Here is an 18,634-nt window from a genome sequence, read left to right as displayed (position 1 = left end):
CAGCTAAGGGTCCAGAAATGGCGGAATGGGTAAATCTAGTAAATTATACATACGGGCATGAAAAATTTATATATGCCTCACGGGGGAAATTACAGAAATTCCAAAGTATTTGGGGATATTGGTACAGCTCTACTTATTATAAAATGACAAATGGTAATTCATTGTAAGAAGTACTAAAATGGGGGGAAGTTACATAAAGTGTTAAGTAGAAGCACGTGTGGAGTGACACCAGATCTACGGCATAGATTAAGAGTGATTCACGTAAATATTGAATGTATAACAGATACGTGTTTGGGATACATGTTAATAATATAGATATAAAAAAAAAATATATATATAGATATATATATATATATATATATATATATATATATCTATATATATACACAACGTATGGAAACACTATAAAGGAATTAAGATCCATATAATTTGCACTATATATAATAATGCCGAATATAGCACAAAATAAATGTTTGAATACGCTGTAGGTGTCCACACCTTATTCAATTCTATATGCACATTGTTAGTTAAGGGAAGGGGGTGGGGGGGGGGAATTATATAATATAAATATATATATATATATAAAAAAAGAGAGCTGTAACATATCACAATTTTTGGTATTTAAAGGTGTTTTCAGGTGGTATAATTATGTGCCAAATGTGTGATAAAATATGTTGGAGGGAGCAGTGGACGGACAACAGATAGAGGAGGTAGAGCAAGGGATAGCGGTCTCGGATATGGAGGGGAGGGAGGAAAGGCAGGAACATGTATGTTATGTTAGGTTTTATGTGGATATGTCATGTATGTGGAATTTTATATATACATATTGTAATATCTGAAATTACTATATGTTGAATGTTGTGAAATTATAAATAAAGACTCAATAAAAAATGTATTTATTAAAACACAATTTTACATAAAAATGTAAGCGAGGATCACAGTTGTCCGGAAATGACTGGTAACCACACACCAGGTCAGTCCGGCCGTGAAATGTACCAAGGTTTTCTAATAGTGTGTTACCTTTTCCTTTTCCACAGGACGCTGTGATGACAAGAAAGCCTCTCTACTCCAATGTGGACCCCTCTGGCCAATGCGTTTCAGGGATCAAGGTTCCCTTTATCAAGGCATCTAGTATATCCTCCTCGAATATGGTTAGAATGCATAACCTCGGGGTGAAGATAGTAAGGGGGATACCGGTAGATTCTATAATGCATGTGGTTACCTTCCAGAATTCTGAGACCACCCTACAGTCCCATACCAAGTGGCAGAAGGAACCGTCGGGGGAGCCGCACTTGGGGCATTTAGAGTCATTTCTACCCCCCCATTCTTAATAGTCTAGTAGGAATCAGGTATCTCCCATGTTAAGGAAATACGTGGGTTATTCCATGCCGTCTCCCAGGCCTCTTCCATTATGGGGTCCATATCTCATTCCCAAGCTGCCTTCAGTTGAGGCAGATCATGCTCGTGTAGAGAGGACAATAAATCCACAGGTGAGTCACAGAGTATCGGAGGGCCCGCGGGGAACTGTGTCCGACAGGCATGCCTGAGCTGAAGGTATCTGTAAAAATGGACATTAGGTATCGGGGTTTGTTGAAATGATTTAAATATAGTATCTGAGTATATTTGCCCTATCGAGGTGATGCCCCACTGACTCCAGAATTCTTGTATCTGTTTACAGGAGAGCTCTGGGAAAGCATAGGAACCATCTAGAGGGGTGTTCGGATCACACTCCGCAGCGTGTAGGATGTGGCTCACCTGTCTCCAGACCAGTATCGCCTGTCTAAAGAGTGGCATGCCAATCAGTTTTGAAATTTTTAAAAATGTAGGAAAATCTTTAGCTTTTACAAATCTGGTCCTTATTACATTAACCACTGAGGAGTAAATTTACGAAAGCTTCTTAAATCAGATTTTGTCTATCATTTCTCTATTGCATCCTATAAAATAAAAGACCTTTTTTTCATATTCAGCTGTAGTAAATTTACCCCTGAGTGTCCTTTTAGAATATAATATAGCGGTTGTTGGCTGCTTAGCTACCTGGCTGAACGCCTGACACCCCCCCAGCGAATCCCCTTGGTACCATGCGAGGGGATGTACCCGAACACATCCTCTCACTTCCCCTTTGGAAATGTATGTCAATTTCCATCAAAATCCACCGTAGAGGGGGTGGGCACTGACGTCAACTGATGTCAGGCACCCACCTCCGGCAGCCATCATCCCGCCCGCGTTCCCAGGGGAACACCCAGCATTTTTATAAGGATGCCCATAAAATGCTGGGCTTTCCTCTAATGCTGTCCCCTGCATGCCCCCCTCCCTCCCCTACCGGATTGTGATACTCGCCGAAGGTGTTCGCACAGGGGGGCTACACGTGCACTTAATCGCGCGTGTGCAGTCCCCAAAACATTGGAACTGGGACAAATTCAGCCCCTTCCGAGTGATACTGAATCACCCGTATAGGCCTCTCCACTGTGCAGGTAGATCAGCCACTTTAAACAAATGAGGGGGAAAATCTCTTAAATAGAAAATAAACTTTCTACCAATGAAATAAAAAAGAAAATATTTAGGACGAATTTAGCTTGTAATTTAAAGTATATTGAATGTATATATCCGGTCTGTTCAGAAGAGACTAGATACTATAACATAGGACAAGGAATTTATATGTATTATACTGTATGAATTTTTTTTTTTACAATAAACTTAAATATTATAACAGGAGCATGAATTATTAATAAGGCTGATATGAAGCCTGAAGCCAACATTATAATGCATACTATATAATACATTAATAACGGTGCCTGATCCCATAAACTTACATAAACCTTCCAATTACTGGTCATTACTTCACCACAATAACTATTTTTGCTCCTAAAACCTATTTCACTGACTTCACAGCTATAACTGAATCCCAGCTACACAAGCCCTGGGATTTAAGCTGACCATTCAGATCAATTTATATGTAAATATCTCTCTGTACCTGAGTTTCATTATCAATCACAGTTAAGAGAACCCGCCTGACTGCTGCTTGTCCATTTTAAGCTAGATAACAGGAGATTTGGAGGACTAAGCCCAGCCAAGGCGAGGTTCCATTTTTATTGCACATTTCTTCATATGGATTTGATAAATGTTATTAGCATCATGCTGCACAGCTGAGACCTCTTCATTTAACTGCATAGCGCACTACAGACCTCATATCTAGTAGTTACCATTGTTATCTATATTCAGGTGTTTTTCTTCAACATATAATGGAACACATGCATGAATACTGATCTTATCTATCTTGGATCTGGCTTATGTCTGAAAGGTCTACACTTGGGCGTTTTCTTGCCCCTACATCGCTCAGGGTTTATAAGCCATAGCTATGCTCGGCCCTGCGTGCCGCTAATGGATGGCGATTATATCCAGCATGCTGGATAAATCTAATAAGATTGGTGGTAGATTTCTCAGCACACATCGCTGCATCAGATCACTCAGCAAAATATTCTGTGTAGGCCTCAAAATCATCTGTGTAGGCCTCAAAATAATCTGTGTAGGCCTCAGCTGAAATTCCCAGCAGTGGAGTATTTATTATAAGTGTCAATGGTGGCCCACACCACACTTGATGCACCCATTTTTTTAATATTTACCCCTCCAGAGTCCCATGACGAAGGTAGCAGCTCTGCGGAAATCACCCAAAAAATGGCTGCTGCACCTCTTTTACAGAGCTCTGTGCATTTGCATTACAATTTAAGGGGGTATTCAATCCCTGCTGCTATTTCGGACAGGGGAAATAGTGGTGGGCGCCTATTCAATGCTGTGTTTCCCGACAGCATTGAAGGGGCAGATCGACAGAACGAGCCCGACTTTGAAAGCTGTCATTCCCAATTTGCTGAGAGCGGCCAAGGATTGTCGAGATCATGGCTGTAGCTCGACAATCCCTGGCCGTTTACGCGGCCACACCCTCTTTTCGCCGATCGGCAGGCGGGACATTGAATTCCACCTGCCAATAAACAAGCGAGCTGGCAACAACGGGCCTGGATCACGACTGCGGGGATGGGATTGAATACCTCCCTAGTGCTCAGACTCTATCAGACTATAGTGCAACCCCACACAGCTACTGGCAGAGAGGAGGGGGCCCGAATGGAGAAGGCTACATAAGTGCCTCTCTTAAAATGTCCCTGAGTCCTGGGTCTGCGTCCCGGCCAAACAAGGTTATACCCGGGACTAAAAACTCTGCTTGCATAGCAATTCGCAGTGATTGGGGTGGGCTGGCGGTGGGGTTGGGGGTCACCTATGGGAATACTCAGTGTTTCGATGTGTCACAGGATGTCAGCCGCCCGCCCTGTCTGTGTCTCGGCACTTGCAAATAAAGTCAGTTTCCACTGACTTTTATTTACGAAGCCCAGCTCCCCGTGCCGCCCCGCCCGGACTTCTGTGTGCAAGCGCTGCCGGCGCAAACACGCAGGGGACCGATTCAATCATAATCACCCCAATAGATTGTAAACTCCACTGGGGCAGGGACTGATGTGAATGTTCAAATATTCTCTGTGCAGCTCTAGGTTCAAGCTCTGCGCTATATAAATAACTGTTAATAATAAACAAAGGATAAATAATGCATTAGAAGCTAAAATGGGTCTATACAGCTGATTGCTCTAAATGACTGTCAATAAATAAATAAATAAAATCCATTGACAAACTTATAGCTACAGTAGAAGCTGATTGGTTGCTATGGGCAACTTTCCACCTGATCCATACCTCCCAACAGTCCCGAAAACCGAGGGAATGTCCCGGTTTTCGGGGACATTCCCGCGTCCCTCCTGCAGCCGGCAGTGTCCCGCGGCGAGGGGGGGCTGTTGGGAGTCCCCCATATCGGCTGCTGAGCAGTGGTGAATAAATGCTGTGCGCACGCCCCCAGTGGGCTGGGGGCATGGCTAGAGGCTCACAGAGCCTCTGGGTCATGCCCCCATAGCGTCAAAACGGGGGCGTGGTCTCGTGGGAGAGCCGCAAGTATAGACCACACCCGTTTAATTAGGCCACACCCCCAGCATTTTTTCGATGCAAAGTTGGGAGGTATGCTGATCTCTTTTGACAACTGGATGCATCTCCCCCTATATTTAGAACCGCAAAGCGGCAAAACTAATTCCCCATATCTCCACCGTGATCACCATTCTATGACATGATTAAAACATGTCCAATTTGCAATTTTGCATACAAAATATGGAATTATTTAGTCGGTGCAACAAACAGACTGTAACTTTCCCTGCCATTTATCAATTTAACGGAGTCTTATTGACCATTCCTAAGGATTAACCTTCTACTATAACAGCAGCATAAATCATAACATAAAATGTGTTGCATGCCGCCATCAGGCTGTTATAGCAGGGTTGCCTACTTTTGAAAAATCATTTCAGGGAGAAAATTAAAAGGTATGGGGCGGGCCTTGCATTTCTAGGGGCGGACCTTGCGTCGCTGGGGGGGCATGAGTCATCAGGGGGCGGGTCATGTGTCATCAGGGGGCGGGCCATGGCTGAGACAAAGGTTACAAAACTCTTATATAATTGGTAGTAAGCCTTCTGTGCAGCAAAACTAAATATTTTATTATAGTTAATTCGGAATCCTTGGGGGAATACTGAGAATCCGACAACACAAAAAAAAAACCACAATGGGCATAATTACTTTTTTTTTAGTAAACGCATAACTAAAACATATTCCAGGTGAGCATATTAGCTCAGGAGATGGGCACTTTGGTGTTTTTCTACTATCACATTGTGGGATTAGAGGACCAAGCAAGTGTCAGTAGGGCCCCTCAGTCCATTCACATTGCACACTTGTACCCCGAGATTTACTGAATCAGAAGTTGGATGCATATTACAGTATATCAGCGCAGAAGTTTCCCCCACTAGGGACAAAAGAACGGCAGCCAGTGGTGTCAGAGGCTGGGAGACACCAGGGAGAGATGCAGGGAGCAAATCCAATGCCCCGTGTGTCACCGCTCAGGAGCTTCTCTGCCACGCACCCTGCGCCACCTACACTGCCAGCAGCAGCATCTTCCCAGGATATAGCCAGGAGCTGCTGCAGCGGCCGCCGTGTGCTGGAGCGTCGCGCTGTGCTACATTGCCTTGCTGGTAAGCCGGGAGTGAGCGTGACGGGTGAGAGTACTACTTACCCGCAGTTCTTCAGAGCAGTCACAGCGACATCGCGTTGTCGGCGTCATGGGGACAGCGGCGTGATCACATACATATGTACATTGCAGAAGATCACGCTGCGGCTGCGGGAGAAAAGGGTCCTCTCCCGGGAGTCCGTGAGATGACCCAGGATTCCGGGAGTCTCACGGACATTCCGGGAGAGTCGGCAACCCTGTGTTATAGTCAGAAATGCCAAGCATTGAATAAGCAAAAGTACTTTCATATTGATAAATGATTCAAGTAATGCTGACATGCCTGTGTACCCCTGATAAGCCGGCTGCGCACAATGTACACAAAGGTCACTGGCGTAACTAAGCTACCGCAGCCCCCGCCATGGCGGGGAGGCGCAGAGTAACTATGGGCGCCTGGGGGGCTGCGGTGCTATAGATACCCGCTGCGTTGCTGCCCGGCCGCATCTGCGGTCACTGCCCGTCACTCGCTCCCGTCGCCGACTCCTGCTGATAATGAAAAGTGACACTTAGAAAATGGCTGCCCCCGTATTGCAGACAGTTTTGGCAGCCATTTTCTAAGAGTCACTTTTCATTATCAGCAGGAGCCGGCGCCGGGAGCGAGTGACGGGACAGTGACGCAGATGCGGCAGGTCAGATCCTCCACTCCTCCCTTTTTCGCGCTCTCCGTTCCCCCTCTACCCCGCTCCCGGAGGCTCATGGGGCATGTAGTCCTCTTCCCAGGGGTCCCCTCACTGCGCTTGTGCTCGGCTACTGCTGTGAGGGAGATCACAGCGTCCAGGTATTTACCTGGCTAGGTGTGGTGTGTGGGGGGGGGGGGGCGCCGAAAAAATTTGGCGGGGGGGCGCAAAATATATAGTTACGCCACTGGGGGGGTTAGGCACTCTTTACACTTGGGGGGGGGGATTAGGCACTCTTTACACTGGGGGGGGGGGGTAGGCACTCTACATTTTACACGGTTCACTGCAATGGGAATGGTACTTAAATGGTATTTAAAACGGTAATCTGCTGCAGTGGGAATGCTAATACCGTTGTTAATACCATTTAAGATTACCAGTACTTTTAACTGGTCTGCAGTGGGAAAGCAGCATAAGTTTAGTGTTTAATACACCATACTTACCCAAGCAATAATATCTGTAATACAATAACAGGGCCGAAACTAGGGTTTCCGGCGCCCGGGGCAAGGCAGTCATTTTTTTTAGTCACAAATGAAAGACTGTTTAATGTTATTTTTACAATTTGTTTTGGTACTTGTTTCCTAGAACGGCCACAATCGTGAGTGATCGTGGCTCTTAATTAAGGGACACGATCCTCACGATGTGGCCGATTTTTTACAATTTTTTCCCTTTGAATGACAGAAATCGGGTCAATCGGTCGGTCGCGACCAATTAAAATCGGCCGCGATGCGACCGACCGATTGACCCGATTTTTCCATAGACTTCAATGTTAAAAAATCTTTTAACATTGAAATCGGGAGGATCGCGTCGGTCTTGTGCCATTATAATGGCACAAGATGAGATGGACTTGATTAAGTCCATCTCACATAGGGTAAAATGATAAAAAAGGTGAAATGGCCCAATATGACCCATTTCACATTTTTTATGTGCCCGCCATGACCCCACGATAGACGTCAACCCGAAGCGTGGCGAGCGCAGCGAGCCCGCGAGGGGCGGCGGTGCGCGTCCTCCGACCTTTTCATTCCCCTACTATCCACTAGGGCGTGGAGTGAGAATAGAATAGTGTGGCGAGCGCAGCGAGCCACCGAGCCCGAAGCGTGGCGAGCGCAGCGAGCCCCGCGAGGGGACGCGTCTAACTTCACAGGTATACGCGTCCCCTCGCGGGGCTCGCTGCGCTCGCCACGCTTCGGGCTCGGTGGCTCGCTGCGCTCGCCACACTATTCTATTCTCACTCCACGCCCTAGTGGATAGTAGGGGAATGAAAAGGTCGGAGGACGCGCACCGCCGCCCCTCGCGGGCTCGCTGCGCTCGCCACGCTTCGGGTTGACGTCTATCGTGGGGTCTAGCCCACTTAGTAACATTTGGGGGGGCAATTGAAAATAATCAGGTGAAAAAAAAAAAAAATCGGGTGAAAAATCGGTCGGTCGGATCGGTCGCATCGCATGCGACCAAATCGCATGCGATGCGATCGATCCGATTTTTTATCTTCCGACCACAACGATCTAAATCGTTGTGGCCGTGCTAGGAAACAAGTACCTTTGTTTTTCCTGTAGAATATTCTGCAATTCGCGAAGTAGCAAAATCCTAGTAACATAAGCTGCGGACGAGATGCTGCATCAGTAACTATAGATCTTCTCTCTCTGGCTGTGAACGTAGAAGTGACACCAGTCAGCTAGTCTGCTCACCACATTGATTACCTATAAGCTGGAATCATTATTACACAGTGCACTAGCCTTATAATGTCCCTCTATAAAACTCACTTTGCACAAAAGTACATTACACTGTGTAAGTTTCATTTTATTGTATGTCACCCTCCCTCTACATTTCTACCTTACTATAGTGCTCTATGTCACCTGTTTATCAATTATTATTAGCAGGATATCACCTTATAACCTCAGGGCCGGCGCCACCACTAGGCAGTGTTAGGCATTTGCCTAGGGCGCCGGCCACTGGGGGGCGGTAGTTGGGAGCAGGGCAGGAGGGAGAGCTGGAGGTCTGGCTTAACGGGCAGGAGGGAGGCCTCGCAGTTCAGTCCTGGTGCATGTTAACTGACATCTTCCTCCACCCGCACCGCGTACAGCCGCTCAGCCGGGCAGCGTCTGAGGGTGAGCCAAGTGCTTAGCGCTGCCCAGCTGAGCGGCTGTACACAGTGCGGGTGGAGGAAGTCAGGAAGATGTCAGTCACACTGCGCCGGGACTGAACTGCGAGGCCTCCCTCCTGCTCGCTAAGCCAGACCTCCAGCTCTCCCTCCCGCCCGCTGAGCTAGACCCGAGCACCTCACCTCCTGAAGGGTGAGTAATACCGGAACCCCCCCCCCCCCGAAGCAGCGCGGCGGCCTTATTCCTCCCCACCCCCCACCCGTGGAGCGGGTGAGCGCCGGGGCGCCCCCCCCCCCGCGCCTGGGGCGCTCCGGCGCCTTGCACCGGCACTGTATAACCTCCATTACTATTTTTTTTGTGGACAATAGGTATCCCTTGAATGTGTCAGAGATATCTGCTGAAATCAATGGCAGAATACCTCCCCCCTTATACCAGTTTTACACCAGCCCTGCGCAAAATCCCAGGACTGCGGTTGGTGTAAAAGGTCTGACCCGGGTCGTGAGATCCATGTCATCAACCTGACAAGCACTCAGGGGTGAACCCGAGTTCAACCTGGATCGCTGTGCAGTGTAAACGGGTAACCCAACCTGTTCACTGCAATGGAAAAGCTGGTGCTGGGAGATGCTCTTATCTCCCAGCGCCGGCTCAGGCCCCACCTCTGGTGACGTAACCCACCCAGCATTATGACGGGTTGGGAAGCCGGTCTAAAAGGGATCGCAAGCCGGGTCAGAGTCCAAAATCCTGAGTGAGACCCGGTCTTGCTGGTGTAAAAGTGGTATTAGAAACCTATTTCTAAAGCTCCAGAATGCAAAGAACTGGCCCCTATAGTTATTGCCTTCTGGAGATGGCATTAGCCACTGTAGTCTATAAGGTACATAGGCCAAAAAAGTACCAGGAGAAGAATCTGTAGGATCCCTATCCAGCACTCACCACTTACCAGTGGCGGTTTTTACCCCCAGGTAAAATCCGCCACTGTCTCTGCCTAAAGTAAAGCCAGATGCAGACTGTGAGACTGCTCTGGCTTCACTGTGACTGGCAGTGACTTCCTATTGGAAGTCTGACCTGCCAGTCACTCAAGGTATCCCATCGGGACGTGTTCCCTCCCTCTGGGATGCCTCTCTCTGCGCAAATGCGTGGCAGCCCCCAAAAACGGGTTCTGCACATGCGCAGTACCGCGGACCATACTGCACATGGGCCGGAACCAGGGAACCCGATCAAGCTTGGGCCAGTGCATGCACAGTATCTATGAAATGACTGCACATGCGCTGGCCCCATGCAGGGTTCCAGGGTGCGCATGCGCGGCTTCCGGGGATGGCGGCAGTGGCCGGGGACAACAGCAGAGGTGGCCGGGGACAACAGCGGAAGCGGCCGGGGACAGCAGCGGAGGGGGGTGGGGGCGCATTGTGGCAGCCCCCCCACCCCTCCATAATGGTAAGAGCCGCTACTGCCACTTACACAGTAGAGCAGAGTCAAAGTGATGGCTCACTTTACTAAACATCCTCGGGACAGGCTCCTATTAGAGCACCATTCAGGCAGGAGTACAACAATAGACCTGTCGGTAGCTAATTTCTTACTGCCGCAAATAGTGGCAATAACAAATTATAATCATTGGGATAAAAAACTCAGTAATTAGTAAATATGCCCCTAGGTGTTTTAAATTGGTGGCATAAAGATGCATTGTATAGCCCTTATTTTAATCTTGAACTATACCGGTACTCTTTACCTAGAAGGGGGTAAAAAATCGCGATCATCGCGGGCATCGCGGGTAAATCGCGGGTACATAAAAATCGGCTGCCCGCGATGACCGCGATTTTCCCATAGGGAACAATGTTAAAAAGGATGATTGACCGCGATTTTAATGTAAAATGCCTCAATGCCCGTGATTTTACCATAGGAATCAATGTTAAATGGGCTACAGAGCCCAAATAGGCACAATTAACCCTTAAATGTCCCCCCAAATTTTTAACGTCACCCCACGATCCACGCTAACCCGAAGCGTGGCGAGCGCAGCGAGCCCGCGAGGGGCGGTGGTACGCGTCCTCCGACCTTTTCATGCCCTACTATCCACGTCGGCGTGGAGTTGAGAATAGAATAGTGTGGCGAGCGCAGCGAGCCACCGAGCCCGAAGCGTGGCGAGCGCAGCGAGCCCCGCGAGGGGACGCGGATACCTTCACAGGTAAACGCGTCCCTTCGCGGACTTCACAGGTGTCCGCGTCGCCACGGACACCTGTGAAGCCCGCGAGGGGACGCGTATAACTGTGAAGGTATCCGCGTCCCCTCACGGGGCTCGCTGCGCTTCGGGCTCGGTGGCTCGCTGCGCTCGCCACACTATTCTATTCTCAACTCCACGCCGACGTGGATAGTAGGGCATGAAAAGGTCGGAGGACGCGTACCGCCGCCCCTCGCGGGCTCGCTGCGCTCGACACGCTTCGGGTTGGCGTGGATCGTGGGGTGGCGTTACAAATTTGGGGGGACATTTAAGGGTTAATTGTGCCTATTTGGGCTCTGTAGCCCATTTAACATTGATTCCTATGGCCAAATCGCGGCCATTGAAGCATTGAATGTAAAATCGCGGTCAGCACAAAATTTAACATTGAACCCTATGGGAAATCGCGGTGATCGCGGGCATCGCGTCGCGGCCGTTAATGTACTGCCCGCGATGCCCGCGATCACCACGATGGGCGCCCTTCTAGGTAAAGAGTACCACTATACCTTTTAAATTCTTATATGTTACATAACTAAGGAAAATATCATATAAAGTATATATTATGTTACACGTAACATTAAATACATGTAATTTTTACATACTAAAAGTCAGAACTGAAGTTACAAAGGCACAGACAGAATAAAGGTCAATAATGATAGTCATTAATAGACAGTTTGTGATATTATTATACTCCAAAAAAAAGCAATGAAATATATTTAAATTAAGACATTTCAGAAAGCGCGTCACTGACATGTCACCTTAGATCTACTACAACGTCAGTCATACAATGGAAAATGTAAAAATGATTACAGGATTTTAACAATGATGGTAATCTGGAAATAGCCAGTTATTTAACCTTTATATTGAAATTAATAAAATGCTTCAAATAATTTAAGCTTAAATAAATCTTAGTTCGCTAGTTAATGTTGAGTTTTCATTCCACTATTGTCCAACAACCACAGGACCCAAATGCATGAATTTAATCCCGTCAGATTATGGGGGGGAGGGACCCATTACCCATGATCACAGGTCATAGGCACATCAGTGGCTATCTAATTAGCTCCGATAAACCGGCACATGCCGTAGTTTAGCAGGGATTTTGTTTCACCTGCTTTAAGCAAGTAAATCAAAATCCACGAAAGCCAGTGGCAGATCTAGACTAAACATTTATCGGGGGCGTTTTGAGAATACTGACTCCTCCCTTCTACTCATTAGTCCTCCCACTTACAGTTTTGCCCCTCCCATTAAAAAAACAAAAACAAAATATTAAGAAATAGATAAAAAAAAAAAAAAGAACATACCTTTTACAATACAAAATCCAGTCACACTTCGAGATTACAGTCTAGATTAGTAGTTTCCAAAATGATTGCTTCGGGACACTTTCAGTTTTTCTGAATTTCTCTTTCTTTTAAAGAGACAATGAACAGAATGGGTTTTCAAAACTCAAGCAACAGAGCTGTGTAGGAAATGCAAGGCTTGTGATTGAACCTAAAAAAAGTCAGTTAAGCCATTGAGAATTAACATACAACATAGGAAGATTACCTTACCTAAAGCCATGATAGGCAGAAGAGGTTTGGAGGAGGAGGAGGCTGGGTTCGGCATAAGCAGCAGAGGTTGTAGTTGGCAGCAGTGGCAGTGCAGAGGAGGCTGAGAAAGTGAGAGCAGGCACATAGGGACAGGGAAAGTGACAGCAGGGACAGGGAAAATGACAGCAGGGAACAGAGAAAGAGACAGTAAGGACAGAGAGAGTGACATTAGGAACAGCCGGGACATGGAGAGTGACAGCAGGGACAGGGGGACATAGGGACAGGGAGGGTGACAGCAGGGACATACAGGTGGGAGAGAGAAAGGCAGCAGGGTAAAATGACATTTTCTTAGGCTGTGATTGGCAGCAGAAGTGCGGAGGAAGCTGAGGTTGGCATCAGCGGCGGTGCAGAGGAGGCTGTGGTGATTTGAAATCATCGATGGTTCATGGCCGATGTCAAATACCTTTGCCAACAATGGGGGAGAACCAGATGGTTTCCCTCCATCAATGGAACAGCAAAACGATGTTTTGCAGTTTTTTTTTTTCAAAGTGCCGGGACACGGAGCATAGCTCCACCCCCAACACCCGTGAAGCCCCGCCCCACATTTTGATTGGCCAACAGGCCAATCAATCAAACACAATGGATGATCATCCATTGCATAGTTTAGCACTATCGATGGCCAGTTGCAGAATTGCAACCATCGATGGCAATGGCAACGATGGCCATCCCTACGCTGTGGTCAGCAGCAGATGCTGTGATCGAGACGGAAGTGCGGAGGAGGCAGTGGAGATGCAGACAAGCGAAGAAGTTTGTGACTGGTGGCAAAGGCGGCTCTGGTTTGCGGCGGCTGTGACCTACAAAGCGGCTCTAGCAGTGAAAGCCCTCTCCCCTCTTCATCAAGTCCACCATAATTTCAATTCTGCATTGGAACGGCCACCAAACAAATGTTTGAGCACTCCAATTGGCACGTGAATAGTGCCGAATTTGAAATGATGGCAGGTTTTTTCAGTCAGTGCACGAAATGCCGGTAGCCATAATGACCCACTTCGAGCACTGTATTTATAAAAAAAAAAAAAAGAAATAATAAGTTAGTGTTCCAGTGGGCGTGCCCAAGTTATGGCCATTTTTAGTTCAGTTCCCCCTCCTGCTCCATAAAACTTATACCTTTCTGCACCCCGAGCACACACAACATTAATCTTCTGGTCACAGGAGCAGAGGATCCAGGTGAGAAAGGCACATAACGTCGCCTGGCACCCAGCCGCCTCCTGCTACCCCGAATCTGAGGAGATGCTGCATTTCCATCTCCTGCCTGGGCAGCACTTTGCCAGAGAGGCTTTGGGAGGGAGTCCTGTCTAATCTCTCCGATCCGCGCCGCTAACTCACGGTCGGAAGTTGGACAGGGAAAACTCAATACATAGGGACTTATGCAGCTCGTGACAAGGGATGACTGGCAGACCTTGTGGAGCAACCTGATTTTTACATGGGATGTATATTTAGAGGTAGGTGACGTGGGTATATAGTTAGGGTTAGGTGAAGGGGGGTGTATAGTTAGGGCACAGGGGTGGGGTTTATGGTTAGGCTATGAGGGGGGTGTATAGTTAGGGTTAGGCTATGGGGTATCTATGGTTAGGGTTAGGCAATGGGGGGTGTATTATAGTTAGAGTTAGGTGACAGGGGGGTGTATAGTTAGGGTTAGGTGAAGGGGGGTGTATAGTTAGGGTTAGGTGAAGGAGGATGTATAGTTAGGGTACAGGGGTGGGGGTTTATGGTTAGGCTATGAGGGGGGTGTATAGTTAGGATTAGGCTATGGGGTAATTATGGTTAGGGTTAAGCAACAGGGGTGTATAGTTAAAGTTAGGTGATAGGACTGTATATTTAGGGTTAGGAGACAGGGGGTGCATATTTAGGGTTAGGTGATGGGGGGTGTATAGTTAGGGTTAGGAGACGGGGGTGTATATTTAGAGTTAGGTGAAGGGGGGAGTTAGGATGCAGTGGAGGGGGGTGTATAGTTAGGGTTAGGTGACAGGGGTGTATAGTTAGAATTAGAGTACGGGGTATGTGTAGTTAGAGTTAGGTGACGGGGGTGTGTACTTAGGGTTAGGTGATAGGGGTTTATAGTTAGAATTAGAGTACGGGGTATTTGTAGTTAGAATTAGAGTACGGGGTATGTGTAGTTAGAGTTAGGTGATGGGGGTGTATAGTTAGAATTAGAGTACGGGGTATGTGTAGTTAGAGTTAGGTGACGGGGGTGTAGTTAGGGTTAGGTGACAGGGGTGTATAGTTAGAATTAGAGTACGGGGTATGTGTAGTTAGAGTTAGGTGATGGGGGTGTGTAGTTAGGGTTAGGTGATGGGGGTGTATAGTTAGAATTAGAGTACGGGGTATGTGTAGTTAGAGTTAGGTGACGGGGGGTTTAGTTAGGGTTAGGTGATGGGGGTGTGTAGTTAGGGTTAGGTGAAGGGTGTGTATAGTTAGAATTACGGGACGGGGTATGCAGTGGCGTAACTAGAAATTTTGCTCCCCCCTGCAAAAAAAATTCTGGCGCCCCCCCTCCTTCCTTCCATTTTTCGGTAAAAGAAACAGGACAGTTTCTCAGCAATTCGGCTCTCAATAAAAACACCCCCCCCCCCACAAATTAAAGAAAAACACAAAGAATTTATGAAGAACTTATAGTGTGCCCATTCCAAAAAGGTGTGTGGCAATGCTTATTAGACAATATGCAAAACACTGTAATGTCTATTACATATTATACCACACACCATAATGACCCTTAAGGCGATTGCGACCAATCGGCCCAAGTCGTCCCTCCCTGACATGCCGTCGGGTCCGATGCGCGCTCCCATGCGCAACTGACCCGACCAGGTGGTCGGACCGGTAGGCCGTCCGACCACCCGTTTCTCCTGGTGGTGAGGCGGGTGGGAAACAGGGACGCATGCAATCCATCACAATGAATCGCATGCGTCCCTGCCGCCGGGAAAGTCCTCGCAGGCTATCGGGTGTCCGTACACTGCTGCGAGACATTGCAGACAGTGTATGGACACCTTAACACATCGCTATCCATACACACTGGGCAAAAATGCCCAGTGTGTATGGACCTTTAGTGTGAGTGCCAATCCACAAATAAGATACCCCCTTCAGAGCTGACAGGGGGGCCTTGAGGTATATATGTGTGTGTGTGTGTGTGTACACATATTTTATTGTCGAGAGATCCTGCGTTACCCAGAAATGTTTCTAATACATACAGGATATACACGCACACATACCATACAGACACACAGGACTTACATGCACATATACCATACAGACATGCATCACATACACGCACATACATACATACACACAGGACATGCATGCACACATACAGTAATCGCACACATACCGTACAGACACACAGGATATACACGCACACATACCATAGACACACACAGGACATTCAAGCACACATACCATACAGACACACAGGACATACACGCACACATACCATACAGACACACAGGATATACACGCACACATACCATATACACACACAGGACATACAAGCACACATACCATACAGACACACAGGACATACACGCACACATACCATGCAGACATACAGGATATACACGCACACATACCATACACACACAGGACATACACACAAGACATACAAGCACACATACCATACAGACACACAAGACATACACGCGCACATACCATACACATAAACACACACACACACACAGGACATACACGCACACATACCATACAGACACACAGGACATACACGCACACATACCATACAGACACACAGGATATACACGCACACATACCATATACACACACACAAGACATACAAGCACACATACCATACAGACACACAAGACATACACGCGCACATACCATACACATAAACACACACACACACACAGGACATACACGCACACATACCATACAGACACACAGGACATACACGCACACATACCATACAGACACACAGGACATACACGCACACATACCATACAGACACACAGGACATACACGCACACATACCATACAGACACACAGGATATACACGCACACATACCATATACACACACACACACACACACACACAAGACATACAAGCACACATACCATACAGACACACAAGACATACACGCGCACATACCATACACATAAACACACACACACACAGGACATACACGCACACATACCATACAGACACACAGGACATACACGCACACATACCATACAGACACACAGGATATACACGCACACATACCATATACACACACAGGACATACAAGCACACATACCATACAGACACGCACACATACCATATACACACACACACACACAAGACATACAAGCACACATACCATACAGACACACAAGACATACACGCGCACATACCATACACATAAACACACACACAGGACATACACGCACACATACCATAGACACAAAGGACATACACACACATGGCATACAGGCACAGATACCATACATACACACACACACACACACACACACACACACACACACACACACACACACACACACACACAAAGCATATTTATAAATATACACAAGCTATAGACACACATAGTATACACAAAGGACAAAAACACACACACACTCACACATAGCATTTAAACAAAGTATACATACATTATACATACAAACAGCATACTTACAAGCACCAATACTAAAACAAATAACCCCCACAAGCAATGGAGGGCACCCAGTTTCCACATACCCAGCCCTCCCCCTTCCCCTTCCCACTGCAGCTACCAGTACAACATAGTGCTCACTGGGCCACCAGCATACATTAATAGTGCCCACATTCTTCACCCCCTGCCCATGCCCCTCCAGCTGGCACCCACAACAAGGGACACAGACCTGTCAGTTGTCCATTCCAGGCAGGTTCATCTTCGTGTCTCAGGCAGCCCCATGCGTTGTAGACACAGAGAGAAGAGCTTCCTGAGTGCCGAGGATCTCTGCGCTGCAGCGCCACCTACAGGCAGCTCAGCAGTACATCCTTAGCTTTCTCCCAGCAGCTTGCACAGGACAGCCTTCGGCTCCGAGAGAGCCGTGACCCTCCTGCGCCCCAGTGGCGCCGGCTCCCCCCGGCGACCGCTGGGGCTGCCTATGCCTAGTTACGCCACTGAACCCCCCGTACCTGCCATGTGCCCCCACTTCCCCTCCCCTTGTACTTACCTGCACGGGGAGGCAGGGCAGTGGGGAGGCAGCGGGGGTCCATGCAGGGTACAGGCAGTCCCAGTGCCTGATGAGAACTAGTAGTTCTCACTTTGTGCATATGTAGTGAGTGCTCGTGCATAATAATGAGCCGCTCATTACATATGCGCATATGTAATGAGCGTCTCTTTATTATGCACGTGCACTCATTACACATGCACAGAGTGAGAACTACTAGGTCTCATCAGGCACTGGGACTGCCTGGAGGCTAAATAACGTTTAAGAGGCATTCCCACTGCCTCTTAAACATTATTTTAACGTGTAGAACTCTGCTTTAAAAACGGGTTGAAATACCATTTAGCTTTAAACGGTATTTCAACTCTGGCACTTTGCCACTGCAGCCTTAAAATGGTAAATTGCGCTGAAAATCGGCAATTTACAGTTTTTTAGCTGCAGTGGGAAAGGGGCATTACCCAAGCAATAATATTTGTGAAACAAAAAAAATCGGTACTTGTTTCCTAGAACGGCGCCCATTGCGGGCATCACATGTACATCGCATGCCATTATAATGGCATGCGATGCGACCGATGCGATGCCCGCGATTTTACATAGAAAAGCATGGTAAAATGTAAATCGCGTCGGTCGCATGCGGCCAAAAAATCGCATGCGATGCGACCGACGCGATTACCGATTTTACATAGGAAACAATGTTAAATGGCCCAATTGACCCGATTTCACATAGGGAACAATGTTAAATGGCCCACAGACCCCAAATAGCCACCCTGAAGTGTGAAATGGCCCGCCCAATTGTTAACGCC

General features: G+C 47.5%; 1 long non-coding RNA gene across 1 annotated transcript; it reads right to left on the bottom strand.

The window, feature by feature from the left end:
- Positions 1-940: 940 nt before the first annotated feature.
- On the bottom strand, positions 941-17,566 carry LOC146058719 (uncharacterized). The gene is made up of 3 exons (XR_014469916.1): positions 17,520-17,566; positions 12,411-12,514; positions 941-1,558 (listed from the first exon to the last, which is right to left on the bottom strand). It is a non-coding gene; the product is annotated as an uncharacterized LOC146058719 (long non-coding RNA).
- Positions 17,567-18,634: the final 1,068 nt, after the last annotated feature.

This window comes from Crinia signifera, chromosome 2, assembly GCF_055691185.1.
Source record: "Crinia signifera chromosome 2, ASM5569118v1, whole genome shotgun sequence".
In the NCBI taxonomy this organism is placed as follows: domain Eukaryota; kingdom Metazoa; phylum Chordata; class Amphibia; order Anura; family Myobatrachidae; genus Crinia; species Crinia signifera.
This window is presented reverse-complemented; position numbering and strand designations above follow the sequence as displayed.